The sequence below is a fragment of the Sphaerodactylus townsendi genome, linkage group LG15 (genome assembly GCF_021028975.2).
Source record: "Sphaerodactylus townsendi isolate TG3544 linkage group LG15, MPM_Stown_v2.3, whole genome shotgun sequence".
NCBI lineage: Eukaryota > Metazoa > Chordata > Lepidosauria > Squamata > Sphaerodactylidae > Sphaerodactylus > Sphaerodactylus townsendi.
This window is the reverse complement of record NC_059439.1, coordinates 1380379-1391843: the sequence shown is the minus strand read 5'-3', so window position 1 is coordinate 1391843 and position 11465 is coordinate 1380379.

The window sequence follows — 11465 nt, the reverse complement described above, 5'->3', positions numbered from 1 at the left end:
GGGTGTGCTAAGCAAGATGGCAGGGAGATTGCAGCAGAAGCTTGGAATGAATCTCTCTTTGCATCTGTCTTCACCCCCAAGAGGAGGTGGGAGGGAAATATTCCTGCACCTGAAATCCAAGCTTCTTAGGAGGCTTAATCCGAGGAATCCAGCGTAAGATAGTGGTATTAAGGAAGAAGTTCTTGGCAGCCATTGGATAAACTAAATGCTACCAAATCCCTGGGCCCAGATTGCATTCACCTAAGAGTTCTTAAAGAGCCTCCAAGCATGAAATCTCGTTGGATCTTCTACTCTTTAATATGGAATTTATCCCTGAAACTGTGGCTCCATCCCTGGAAGACTGGAAGATGCGCTTAACAATGCCAAGCACCCAATCTTTGCATGAAAGGGATCTAGGGGGGACTCTGGAAATTACATAGCCAGCTGCCAGTTTGACATCTGTTCCTGGTAAATTAGTAGAATCTGGCTTCACAAGATAAAATTATAAAACATGTAGAAAAGCAAGACCTGCTGAGAAAGAGCCAGCATGGTTTCTTGGCAGGAGGCAAATCCTATTTTACAAACTTACTACTTTGGGGGTGTAAACAGGTATGTGGATAGTAGGGTGGAACTGTGGATACTGTCTACTTGGATTTCCAAAAGGCTTTTGGATGTTCCTTTACCAGAGACTGTTGAGGAAACTCAGCAATGAAGGAATAAGAGGGGAAGTCCTCCTATGGATTAAAAACTGGTTGAGAAACAGGAAACAAAGAGTGGGTGTAAATGGGAAGTTCCTACAATGGAGAGATGCCAGGAGTGGTATCCCCCAATGATCCGCCTTTGGAACCAGTGCTCTTTAAATCTATCTTAAGTAAAATGACCTCCAAGCAGGGGTGGGTAGCGGGTGGGCTAAGTTTGGTAGATGGATACTTCAAATTATGTAGGGGTGGTGGAGGAACCATAAAGGGGATCATAAGAGCTCCAAGCGCAATCTTGATAAATTAGGTGTGAGGGCTAAGAAATGGTAAATGCAGTCTAAATGTGGTAAAATGTGCGATGGCCACATAGGGGCAAAAAAACGCAAACTTCTACATACACGCTACAGGGGTCAGCGCATTTCAGTCAGCAGACCAGGAAGCTGGATTTAGGGCGTCTTTAGCTGATAGTCCCATGGGAATGCCACCTCAATGCATGGCAGCTGTAAAAAAAAAAGGGAAACTCGGCGCTGGGGACCAGGCCGCTTCTGCACGCTCCAAATAATGACGTCTGGCGGTAAAACGCCACTTCAGGCCGCTGTCGTTATAGCGCCCGCTGCTGCAACGCAGCATGGCGCATCTGAATGCGCTTCCTTCAGAGAGGGCTGGCTCCAGGTCACTTTCAAACAACAACCTCCGGGTTGTTGTTAGAGGGATGCTCTCCTGGGCGATAACTGGCCAAGAAGATGCCAGTCTTCCATTTTACCAGCCATGGCGCATCCGCTTTATTAATTGTCCCTCCTCACTTCCAGGTCGGAGGGGCAGCGTATGGCCGCGACGCCTGCAGGCTAATTTGCGGGAATGCATATCACGGGCGGAGGAGGGTAACAGGCGGCTCCGCGGAGTCACTTCTGCCTTCTGTCAGTCTCGCCCCCTGCCTCGCGACGCCTTCGCGAAGTATTTCCGTTTCAATGCCTCGCCAAACTCGCCGCTGCATACTCAGAGGCCGTGCATAAACGGCCCAGGGAAAGGAATTGAGAATAAAACTGCAAAGATTGCTTCTCGCTCCTTATTATAAAGCAAGTGGTGCTGGACCGTGACTTGGAGTACTGTGTCCAGTTCCTTGTCGCCGTGATCTCAAAAAAAAGGGGATATTGAGGAGAGATAGAAAAAGTGCAGAGAAGGGGCAAGGATGATTGAGGGACTGGAGCACTTTCCCCATGAGGAGAGGCTGCAGCGCTTGGGGACTCTTTAGCCTGGAGGAGGGAGGCAGCTGAGGGGGTATAAGGATTGAAGTCTATAAAATTAAGTGCATGGGGTAGAAAAATGTTGATAGAGATAAATTTTTCTCTCTTTCTGCCAATACTAGAACCAGGGGGCATTTATTGAAAATGCCAAGAATTCAGGGATCTAATAAAAGGAAACACTTCTTCACGCAACGTGTGATTGGTGGGTTTTGGAATATGCTGCCACAGGATAGTGGGTGATACTACCAACTCCGGGATAAGTAGCTCTTTAAAAGGGGCTCTGGATGATTCTATGGAGGAGAAGCTTCCATTTATGGCTACCAATCTTGATCCTCTTTGATCTGAGGATTGTAAATGCCTTAATAATCCAGGGCAGCTCGAGCAGCAACAGCCGCAGAAGGCCAATAGCTCCTGCTAAGATCCTACATGTGAGCTCTCTAGTTGCACCGGGTGGGCCACTGCGAGTAGCAGAGAGCTGGACTAGATGGACTTTGGTCTGATCCAGCTGGCTTGTTCTTATGTTCTTATCTTGCCACAGGAGGTGGTGATGGCCACTAACCTGGATTGCTTTAAAAGGGGCTTGGACAGATTTATGGAGGAGAAGTCGATCTCTGGCTACCAATCTTGATCCTCCTTGATCTCAGATAGCTCAGGTGCTCAGGAGCAGCAACAGCAGCAGAAGGCCGTTGCTTTCTCATCCTGCCTGTGAGCTCCCAAAGGCACCTGGTGGGCCACTGCGAGTAGCAGAGAGCTGGACTAGATGGACTCTGGTCTGATCCAGCTGGCTTGTTCTTGTGTTCTTATGAAAAGTACAGAAGAACTAAAATTCCGCTGTCCTGGTTGTCCTTCTACATTCATGCTCAATCTAACACGTTCTTCTGTTTAAATCAACAGGAAATTTACATCAAAAACATACACCTCTCAGCCTAAAGGTCAACGTTCGCTGGAATGAATGCCAGTATCTGCCTTGTATCCAGAATCACTTTGGCATTCCCTTTATTCTTTTATTTAAACCAAGCTGCAGGCTCCACCCTTTCCTTCCCTTGATTTGTGCACTAGTATTCGTACATCCCCAGAAGTCTTCACAAGATCCAAATTCCCACTGGGTAGACCACATCTGGGCCTGCTCCAAGCACATGTCTAGCTCAATGGGGCAATTGGTGGCCGAAATGCTCACACCGTCTGTTAGCACAGAGGCAGAGTCTACACGTCAGTGTAACCTCTATCTGTGGGTTCTGTGGGGCAGAACTTGGAATGAGTTTGCAACAACAAATTTTTAAAAACAAAATGGTTTACTTTCTTAACATATAACATCAAACATCAACATTTAACATCACACTTCCCAAGGTCCTGTCTTAGGGTTGTACTTCTAAGTCCTTTCTATTTTATAGCTAGTCTTACTGATACTGCTAAGTCTTAATTCTTTTCTCTTTGTAAGCATTGGCTCCTTAAGACTCCAAGGGCTTGTTGGGGAATAGGATCTACCAAGTGATGAAGGCTTCTATGAGAACTCCCTACCATCAAGCAAATTCATAAAAAAAAGAAACCCTTCTTGAAACAATAAACTCCAACACTTCTATACCATAGCAAAAATAAACAACTCCCTTCCAGTAGTAGGAAGTTCCTAAATAATATTGTGCAGCTTACCTTAACAAGGTGTTAAGGGCTGCACAACCAAGGTCCAAGTCTGGTAGCCTTGTTCCCTCCAACTACATGAGCTCTGCAGCCTCCTGCTGCTTGTGGGTCTCCACCCAATTCTCACAACTCCATTCTGGAGTATAGGGGTCATACCAAAGCACTCTGTGTGACTTCTATGAATCATGTTGGCACAGGACTTTCAACCAAGCATTTGTAGTAAAAGGGACTCTAACTTCTGTGGAATCAAGCAGAGCTGGAAGGCGTTTTACCAAGGCTACTCAAGTCCAACTCCCTGCAAAAGGCAAGGGACTACTCTAAAGCATTCTTGGGAAATGTTTGTTCAGGAGGTCTCAGGGAACCTGCTCTCTTAGATGTTCAGGGAATTCATAACTCTATCAGTTTCTGGCTCAGCATGGCCAATTGGCCATGCTGGTAGGGGCTGATGGGAATTGTAGTTCCTGGACATCTGGAGAGCCGCAGGTTCCCTACCCCTGGTCCAGATGCTCTGGTATTCAATACTAGAGAAGAGGAGATGGATCTTAGGAAGCCTAGTGCCACTGATGAACTGTTCTAACTGGCAATTTAACTCTGGTATACCAGCCGGTCCGTTTCCGCCCATAATTTAAACCTATTCTTGCAAGTTGCCTCCTCTGTTGTCGACAGGAACAGCTCCCCACCTTCCGCTAAGTGACAGCCCTTCAAATACTTCAAAAGAGAGCCATCATATCCTACCACAAACTCCTCTTCTACAGACTGAACAGCCCCCAAGTCCTCCAGCCTTTCTTTCGCAGGGCTTGCTCATCCCCGCTGCTCTCCTCTGCACCCTGCTAGGAGGCCCGGTCGTGTCTGTGCCTCCTTAAATCTCACGTCTGCAGGGTTTTCACACAGTTGCTCCAAAACACTAGAAAGGCGTCCTGTGTGTCCTGATACACTCCCTTGAACCGCTTTCTCACAGGGAAGCCTTTTTCTATTATGGTTCCTTGGAAAGTGAAGTGCCGCCACCACCCTGTGGCCACAGCTGGTTACAACACAACAACCTTTATTAGGCATATTAAAATAGGCTCCATTACAAGATAATACTCTAACGTATAAATCCAAAGTATATCTGGGAAACACACAGGGATAGAGGATAAACGGTATCTAGGCATTGGACGTTACTGGGAAAATTCTGTCATACCTGTAAAAGAAATGTTGCTAAGTAATTTTTTTCCCAAGAGGCTACTTCTGTGTTGTTTGATAAAAGCTCCATAACAGAGCTGGGTTGAGTCTCTGATCAGGTATGTCTAAGACTCCACTCCAGGAGAGAAATTCCTACACTTTCTCATATTCTGCTTCACTGTTCAAAATACAACAACATCAGAACTGATTTGAGAACTGTATTACCAACAGGATTTATGCTCTTTTCTGATAAAATAAAAATGGCTACGCTTCTAAATAACTCTAATGTTGGAAACTTCCAAAGCTAAGCTGCTATATTTTAATTCTGTGTACCTCGCAAGCTGCTAATAATGATCTTCTTATTGTATTTGAAATTCTTGACACACACCGGTTTTATGCCTAATAAAGGTTTTGGATTTGGATTTGGAGAGAAATTCCTAATACCCACATATCTCGGACAGTCAAGTATAATGTGAGCAAGAGTCTCCACTTGGTTTTTACAGTGTGGACAGACCCGATCCTGGAGAGGGATAGACAGGTAGCGACCCTTTGTAATGGCCGATGGAAAAGTATTGCATCTGGCCCTTGTAATAATCCATCTCTGTTGGGGTTCAGTTAGTAGTTCAAGATATTTGGCTATGTGCCCCTGTTCTGGTACTATTCCGACAGAAAGGGGTTCCAGCTGCCCCTTTGATCGCCACAGAAGAATTTAGGACTTCAAGTCATTCTGTCCATTCCAGCCCTCCCCTCCTCTGGGCAGCTGGCAGGGCCACTTTACCCTTACCACAACCCATCAGGCAGGTGGAGGCTGGCTGGGCCAAAGCTATCAAGGACTAACAAGAGGTGCCCCTGAGCTCTGAACATAAGAAAGGCCCTGCTAGATCAGACCAAGAGCTGTCAAGTTCAGCCGTCTGTTCACACAGTGGCCAACCAGGTACCTCTAGGCTAGTGGTGGCCCCCTTAAATCCATATCACAGTCTCCCATAATTAGCGTATCTCCTGAAAAAAAAAGTTTTGAGGTCTACCTAACTGTTTATCCATAAACTTTTTCTGTTTCTTATTCGGGGCATATATATTCATTATTATTATTTGAAATGCATTTAGTTTCCCTTTAACTGTAATCCAACGTCGGTTCTGATCTCTGACTAACTCCTCTAACTGAAAATCAAGACTCTCTCTTATTAAAATGGAAACACCATTCCTTTCTGTATTCCATCTAGATTCACCTAACACCTTCCTCGTCTCGGCACTCTTTTATTAAATCTTTCGCATCTGTCTTCTTTTTATGAGTCTCTTGAAGGCAAAGAAAATCCGGACGCGGTTAATTTTAATAAATCTGGGCTAGTTTTGTATCTCTTTGAGTCTGAGTTTGTGACTAATTTATATTAATTCAGTTTCATTTCTTTTGGCCCTTGCCGCTTCATTAGGTAATTGTACCTTTATTCTGTCAGAACCCTGCTTAATTTGTGTTTTAAATTTTAGGCTAGGCGGTGGTTAACCTATGGCACTCAGAGCCCTTTCTGTGGGTAATCGCGTATCAGAAGTTCGCCATGCGGGGGGTGGAAAATAATTCCCAATACTAGCCATTGGCCACATTACATACACATCTAGACTGGGCTTGTGCACAATCCTTTACCTGGGAGTAAGCAATGTTGCTAGCAATGGGGCTTGTTTCTGAGTAAACCCTCCTAGGGCTGTGGATTCAACGGCCTTTGAAGGGTTGCATGGTTGCTTCGCCTGCTTTAATTCCCGAAAATGCGCGGCCTTCGGATTTCGTCCATCTTTGGTTTTTTCTAAACTAAAACCCTTAGCATTCAGGGTTAGTGTTCCGTCGCTGGTAACTTAAGCGGTAAATTTCAAGTGGGCCTTTAAATGTAACCTTAAATTTGGGCCCTTGGTCTTGAGATTCCTCTAATACTCGCTCTAGGCAGTCCACAAACAAGACGACTGCCGGAGTGCTATTATGGTTAAATTGCCGTGTTGGCACTTGGCAGTAAATAAGTAGGTTTTGGGCTGTGAGAGGGATAAGACCTTCTCCCTGTCCAGTCTCCCCACAGCGTGCATAATTTTATAGACCTCTATCGTGTCTCCCCAGCCCACCTTTCTCTACATCATACAGCCCTGCCCCCTAACCACTTTAATTGCTCCTCAGAAGGCAGTTGTTGTAGCCCCTGATCATTTGTGTTACTATTTTCTGCACCTTCTCAAACTCTGCAGTATCTTTTTTAAGGTGTGGTGACCAGAACGGTACACAGCATTCCAAGTACAATTGACATTTTCTGGACTTTTTTCAAAGCAGCCTGGATGAAAGGGGAGGGGGCAAAATCAGGGGGGGCATAGACCTGGGCCAAGGAGCAGCTGTCATTGGGATAAGGCTGATAAAGCAGCCCTAAACAAGACCCCCTCCAGTGCCACCGGCCCACTCTGAAATAACCCCCACCAGCGGACAATTTTAAACTGTAGGAGATCCTAATTCCAGATCTCTTGGCCCACATCTGAGCAGAGATTCAAAGTTGGATCTCTCCAGCTCAAGGCAACCTGCCAACCGCTATGTCACACTACAGTGTTTCCCCCAAAATAAGACAGGGTCTTATATTAATTTTTGCTCCAAAAGATGCATTAGAGCTTATTTTCAGGGGCTGTATTATTTTTTCCATGATTTTGTGCCCTCCACAGCCACTCCGCCAGATCTCGGCTAAAAGCCGGGGAATCTGTAATCTTTGTGGACTTATTTTTGGAGTAGGGCTTATATTTCAAGCATCCTCCAAAAGTCCCAAAAAATTATGCTAGGGCTTATTTCTTGGTGGGCCATTGTGGTCTGGCCTCTTTCGTAGCCAGGGTATATAGCCTAAAAGTCTTTTCTACCAAATGGGAATTTACATTTCGCGACTAAAATAAATATTAAAACTTACTTCGAAAGAAAGTCAGATGCTAAAGGAGAATTGGTGTAAAATGTTTTTCAGATGGTATATTACCCCTGAAGTAATTAAGAAGATGTCTAAACAAAACGATCGTCTCTGCTGGAGCTGTTATAAAGATTTTGAAACTTTTTTTCCCATGTGTGGTGGACTCTAGTTAAAACAGTAACAACAGTACAACCCACCCACAATTTGGTGGACGGTGTCCAGTTCTAACCACAGGAGGGGGCTGGCAAATTGCCAAAAATAAACAGATAGTGCATGGGCATGAGAGAAAATGTGAAAAAATAATAAACTTTGTGGTACGTGTGAATGCGAGAACAGATTTGATGTTCACAAGTGTAGTCGCGACCGCGAGGTCAGCGCAAGAACGAGACGAGACGCGGTGATAACATCTGGTGGAGAGTGCCAGCAGCGGGAGCGCGGGTGTCCGTGTTCCTAGCGACTCTCCCGCGTGCTGGTTCCTGGCACCTTTTATTATGATTCTAACGGGGGCGTGTAGAAGGGCGGAACGGGGGGAATTCCGGGAGAGCGGGAGACTGAGAGATCATCATGTGATGCGTGATCTCACTCTGGCTGGCATGCGCATGTGGAGAGGAGCATCAGCGTCTCAGCCTAATCCTCACCTGCTAAAGTGCGACTCCATTGTCCCTTTGTCCGGGACACCCGGCGGCTGTGGAGCCAGGCAGTTCATATGACCCGTGACTCATCGGGGGATGAGGGGTGGGGGAGCGGTGCGACCAGAAGGCCGTAGGAGCGCCGGTGTGCCAGCGCTCTACTTACGGTGCTGCTGGGTCAGCAGTGCATCCCTACAACAAGTGTTCCTTTCCATTCTCCCATAGCAAAGGAACAAAAATTATGCCAGAAAATGCAAACATGTTTATAAACTGTTGTAGGTGTGAGACTGTGATTTCCCTGATGTACAATTTGGATTTTCTTTTGCACAAAGTACCTACAAGGCTACATCTTGTCAGACCTGCCTCCTCCCCCTACGTTACCTATTTTTAGATTTTCTCTTTGTTTCAAGATTTATTCCACATTCTAGTATTCTCATAACTCTGCGAATTGGATATTTTGCAGTTTCGAGCCTTGAGACCCATATCGATATTTTCCTGTACAGTTTTGATTTATATTTATCCCAGGTAACCAGCAGTGCTCTTCTTATGATATGATCTTTAAAATTAACTATTGATTTCTTCTTAGTGGGCCACAAATATCCGAGCCAGCCCCACGCATGGAGTGGAATCAGCTCTGATGGGGCTCTCTGCAAGAATCCTGCCCCCCCGCCCCCAGACCCAAGGACCTCCTGGAACGAGGACTGCAGTTTTGCATTATGCAACTGCAGCTGTCTAACTTCGTGGCTTGGGACCCTCATACCTTCGTGACCGTCTCACTCCATATGTCCCAGGTAGGCCTCTGTGGTCGGCAGAGGCAAATTTACTGGTGGCCCCTGGCCCCTCCGTGATGTGGCTGGCCTCTACCTGGGCCAGGGCTTTTACGGCCCTGGCCCCTGCCTGGTGGAACTTTCTTCCATCAGAGGTGCGGGCCCTGCGGGATCTTGGTGAATTCCGCAGGGCCTGTAAAACAGTTCTGTTCCACCGGGTTTTTGGTGAGGCCAGCCACGGACTCCCCCTCTAGGATGCCCTTGTGTTGCGTGCCATCATTGGTACGCCTGATACCATCTAATTAGCACTGTCCCCTCCCGGCCTTGGGATCGGGCGCCACATATATTATTGATGCTGCTGTGTTTTATGGTTTTAGATTTGTAAATTGTTTTAAATTACCTTAGTTTATGTGTAAAATGTTGTTTTTAGCCTGCTGTGTTTAATGTTATTATGTATTGTTGCTGCAGGCCTGCTGTACGCCGCCCAGAGCCCTTCGGGGATGGGCGGTTTAAAATCCAATAAATAAATAAATAAATAAAAATAACTCTTTGTTAAGAGCAAGCAAAACCACCCCTTCCATCCCCTCCCCTCCACTAATTATCCACAGACACCATTAACGTGATTCTTTGGAGACTTATTTATTAGAGTTTCTGAATAAACAAACTTAATATTGGGAACTCCCAAACAGGAAGTGCAAAATATTTTCACAGCAGAAAAAAACATAGGAACGTGAGAACAACCAACCCAGCAGAGGGGGAGGAGGCAGCCGTCATCCCAGAATAGGTAGCCCTCTCCGGCACCAGACGCTCTGCGGCCGCCTCCCTCTGGGCTGATCACATCCATCCGGGTGAGTTATTTCAGGGCCAAGGAAAGTCTGTGCCCTTTCTATTGATATCTATTTCCCTGGCACATCATTCAAAATACCAAAACCTCCCCTCTTTTTCAGAACTCCGAACAAGGACTGAGTTGCTCTCGAGTATATCTGAGCCACCGGACGGGCCATGATCAAGACAGCGGCCCAGCGGTGGAAAGGCTGACAGCTTCACCTGCCTCTCGTTCGAAGACCGCAACAGCACCCAGGCCAGGCGGGACGTAGGCAATGGCTTCCACTTCTCCCCCACCCTTGCTGGGCTTCTGGAAGTGGATCTCCAGGGCGTCACGCATCATCTCCTCGTCCAAGACATCCAGGATGCCTGACAGCAGGACGGTCCGTGGGCAGACCGAAGGACGGAGCTGCGGAAAAAGCAAACAGCAGTGAATGGTGAGAGCAGCCGCCGATGAACACAGCCCACAGAGCAGACCCAGACAGTGGCACCTTCCCAGATTCCTGAATGGAGACATGCACCAGCTGGCTTTGGACAGCTTCAAAGCATCCTTTGCTGTTTGCTTGATTGAGTTTGGCAAGGACTCACAATCCAGTGCGTTTGCATGTGGGGTGAAAGAGATACTTTCCTAATACCAATACCCTAGAACAGTGATGGCGAACATTTTCGAGACCGAGTGCCCAAATTGCAACCCAAATCCCACTTATTTATCGCAAAGTGCCAACATGGCAATTTAACCTGAATACTGAGGTTTTAGTTTAGAAAAAATGGTTGGCTCTGAGGCATGCGTTACTCGGGAGTAAGCTTGGTGGTAGTCGGTGGCTTTGCTTTGAAGCAACTGTGCAACTCTTCCAACGGGTGAATCACGACCCTAGGAGGGTTTACTCAGAAGCAAGCCCCATTGCCAGCAACCAAGCTTTACTTCCCTCAGTGTAAAGGATCATGTTTCTTTAGTTCTTTGCATGAAAATCAGTGGGGTTTAATACAGCGCTTTTATCATAGGGTTACTCTACACTGCTTCCCCAAAACTAGGTCTTAGGTTTTAATGCTTGGATAATCTGTTTCTCCAGCGGCCACAGGCCAGTCTTAGATGTGTGTAGCGCTATTCCCCCCCACATGATGAACTCTGTTTGTGCATGCCCACAGAGAGGGCTCTGAGTACCACCTCTGGCACCAGTGCCATAGGTTCGCCATCGCTGCCCTAGAATTCTCCTCAATTAAAAAAAAGGTACAGTTAACCCTCTCATTTCTAGTTCAGCAATCTCAGTTAAATACATTTTAATATAAACTATACTGCAGATTCCAGCTTTTTAAAATGATTATTATCCCGTTTCAGCGTCTACATGCAGCCGTACAGACAACCAGCATCGATTTACCCCTCTCACATCTTTAGATCTGTGAAACTTGTCAACTTAACTCATTCATTCCCATACTTTAGCCGTCCACTCTGTTTTTTCTAGAGGACATTTCTTGCCAGTGCTGCAAAACACAGGCTTGCTGCCAGGGAGTATAATAAAAAAGAAGAGAAGAAGAGGACTTTGGATTTATATCCCCCCTTTCTCTCCTGCAGGAGACTCAAAGGGGCTGACAATCTCCTTGCCCTTCCCCCCTCACAGCAAAC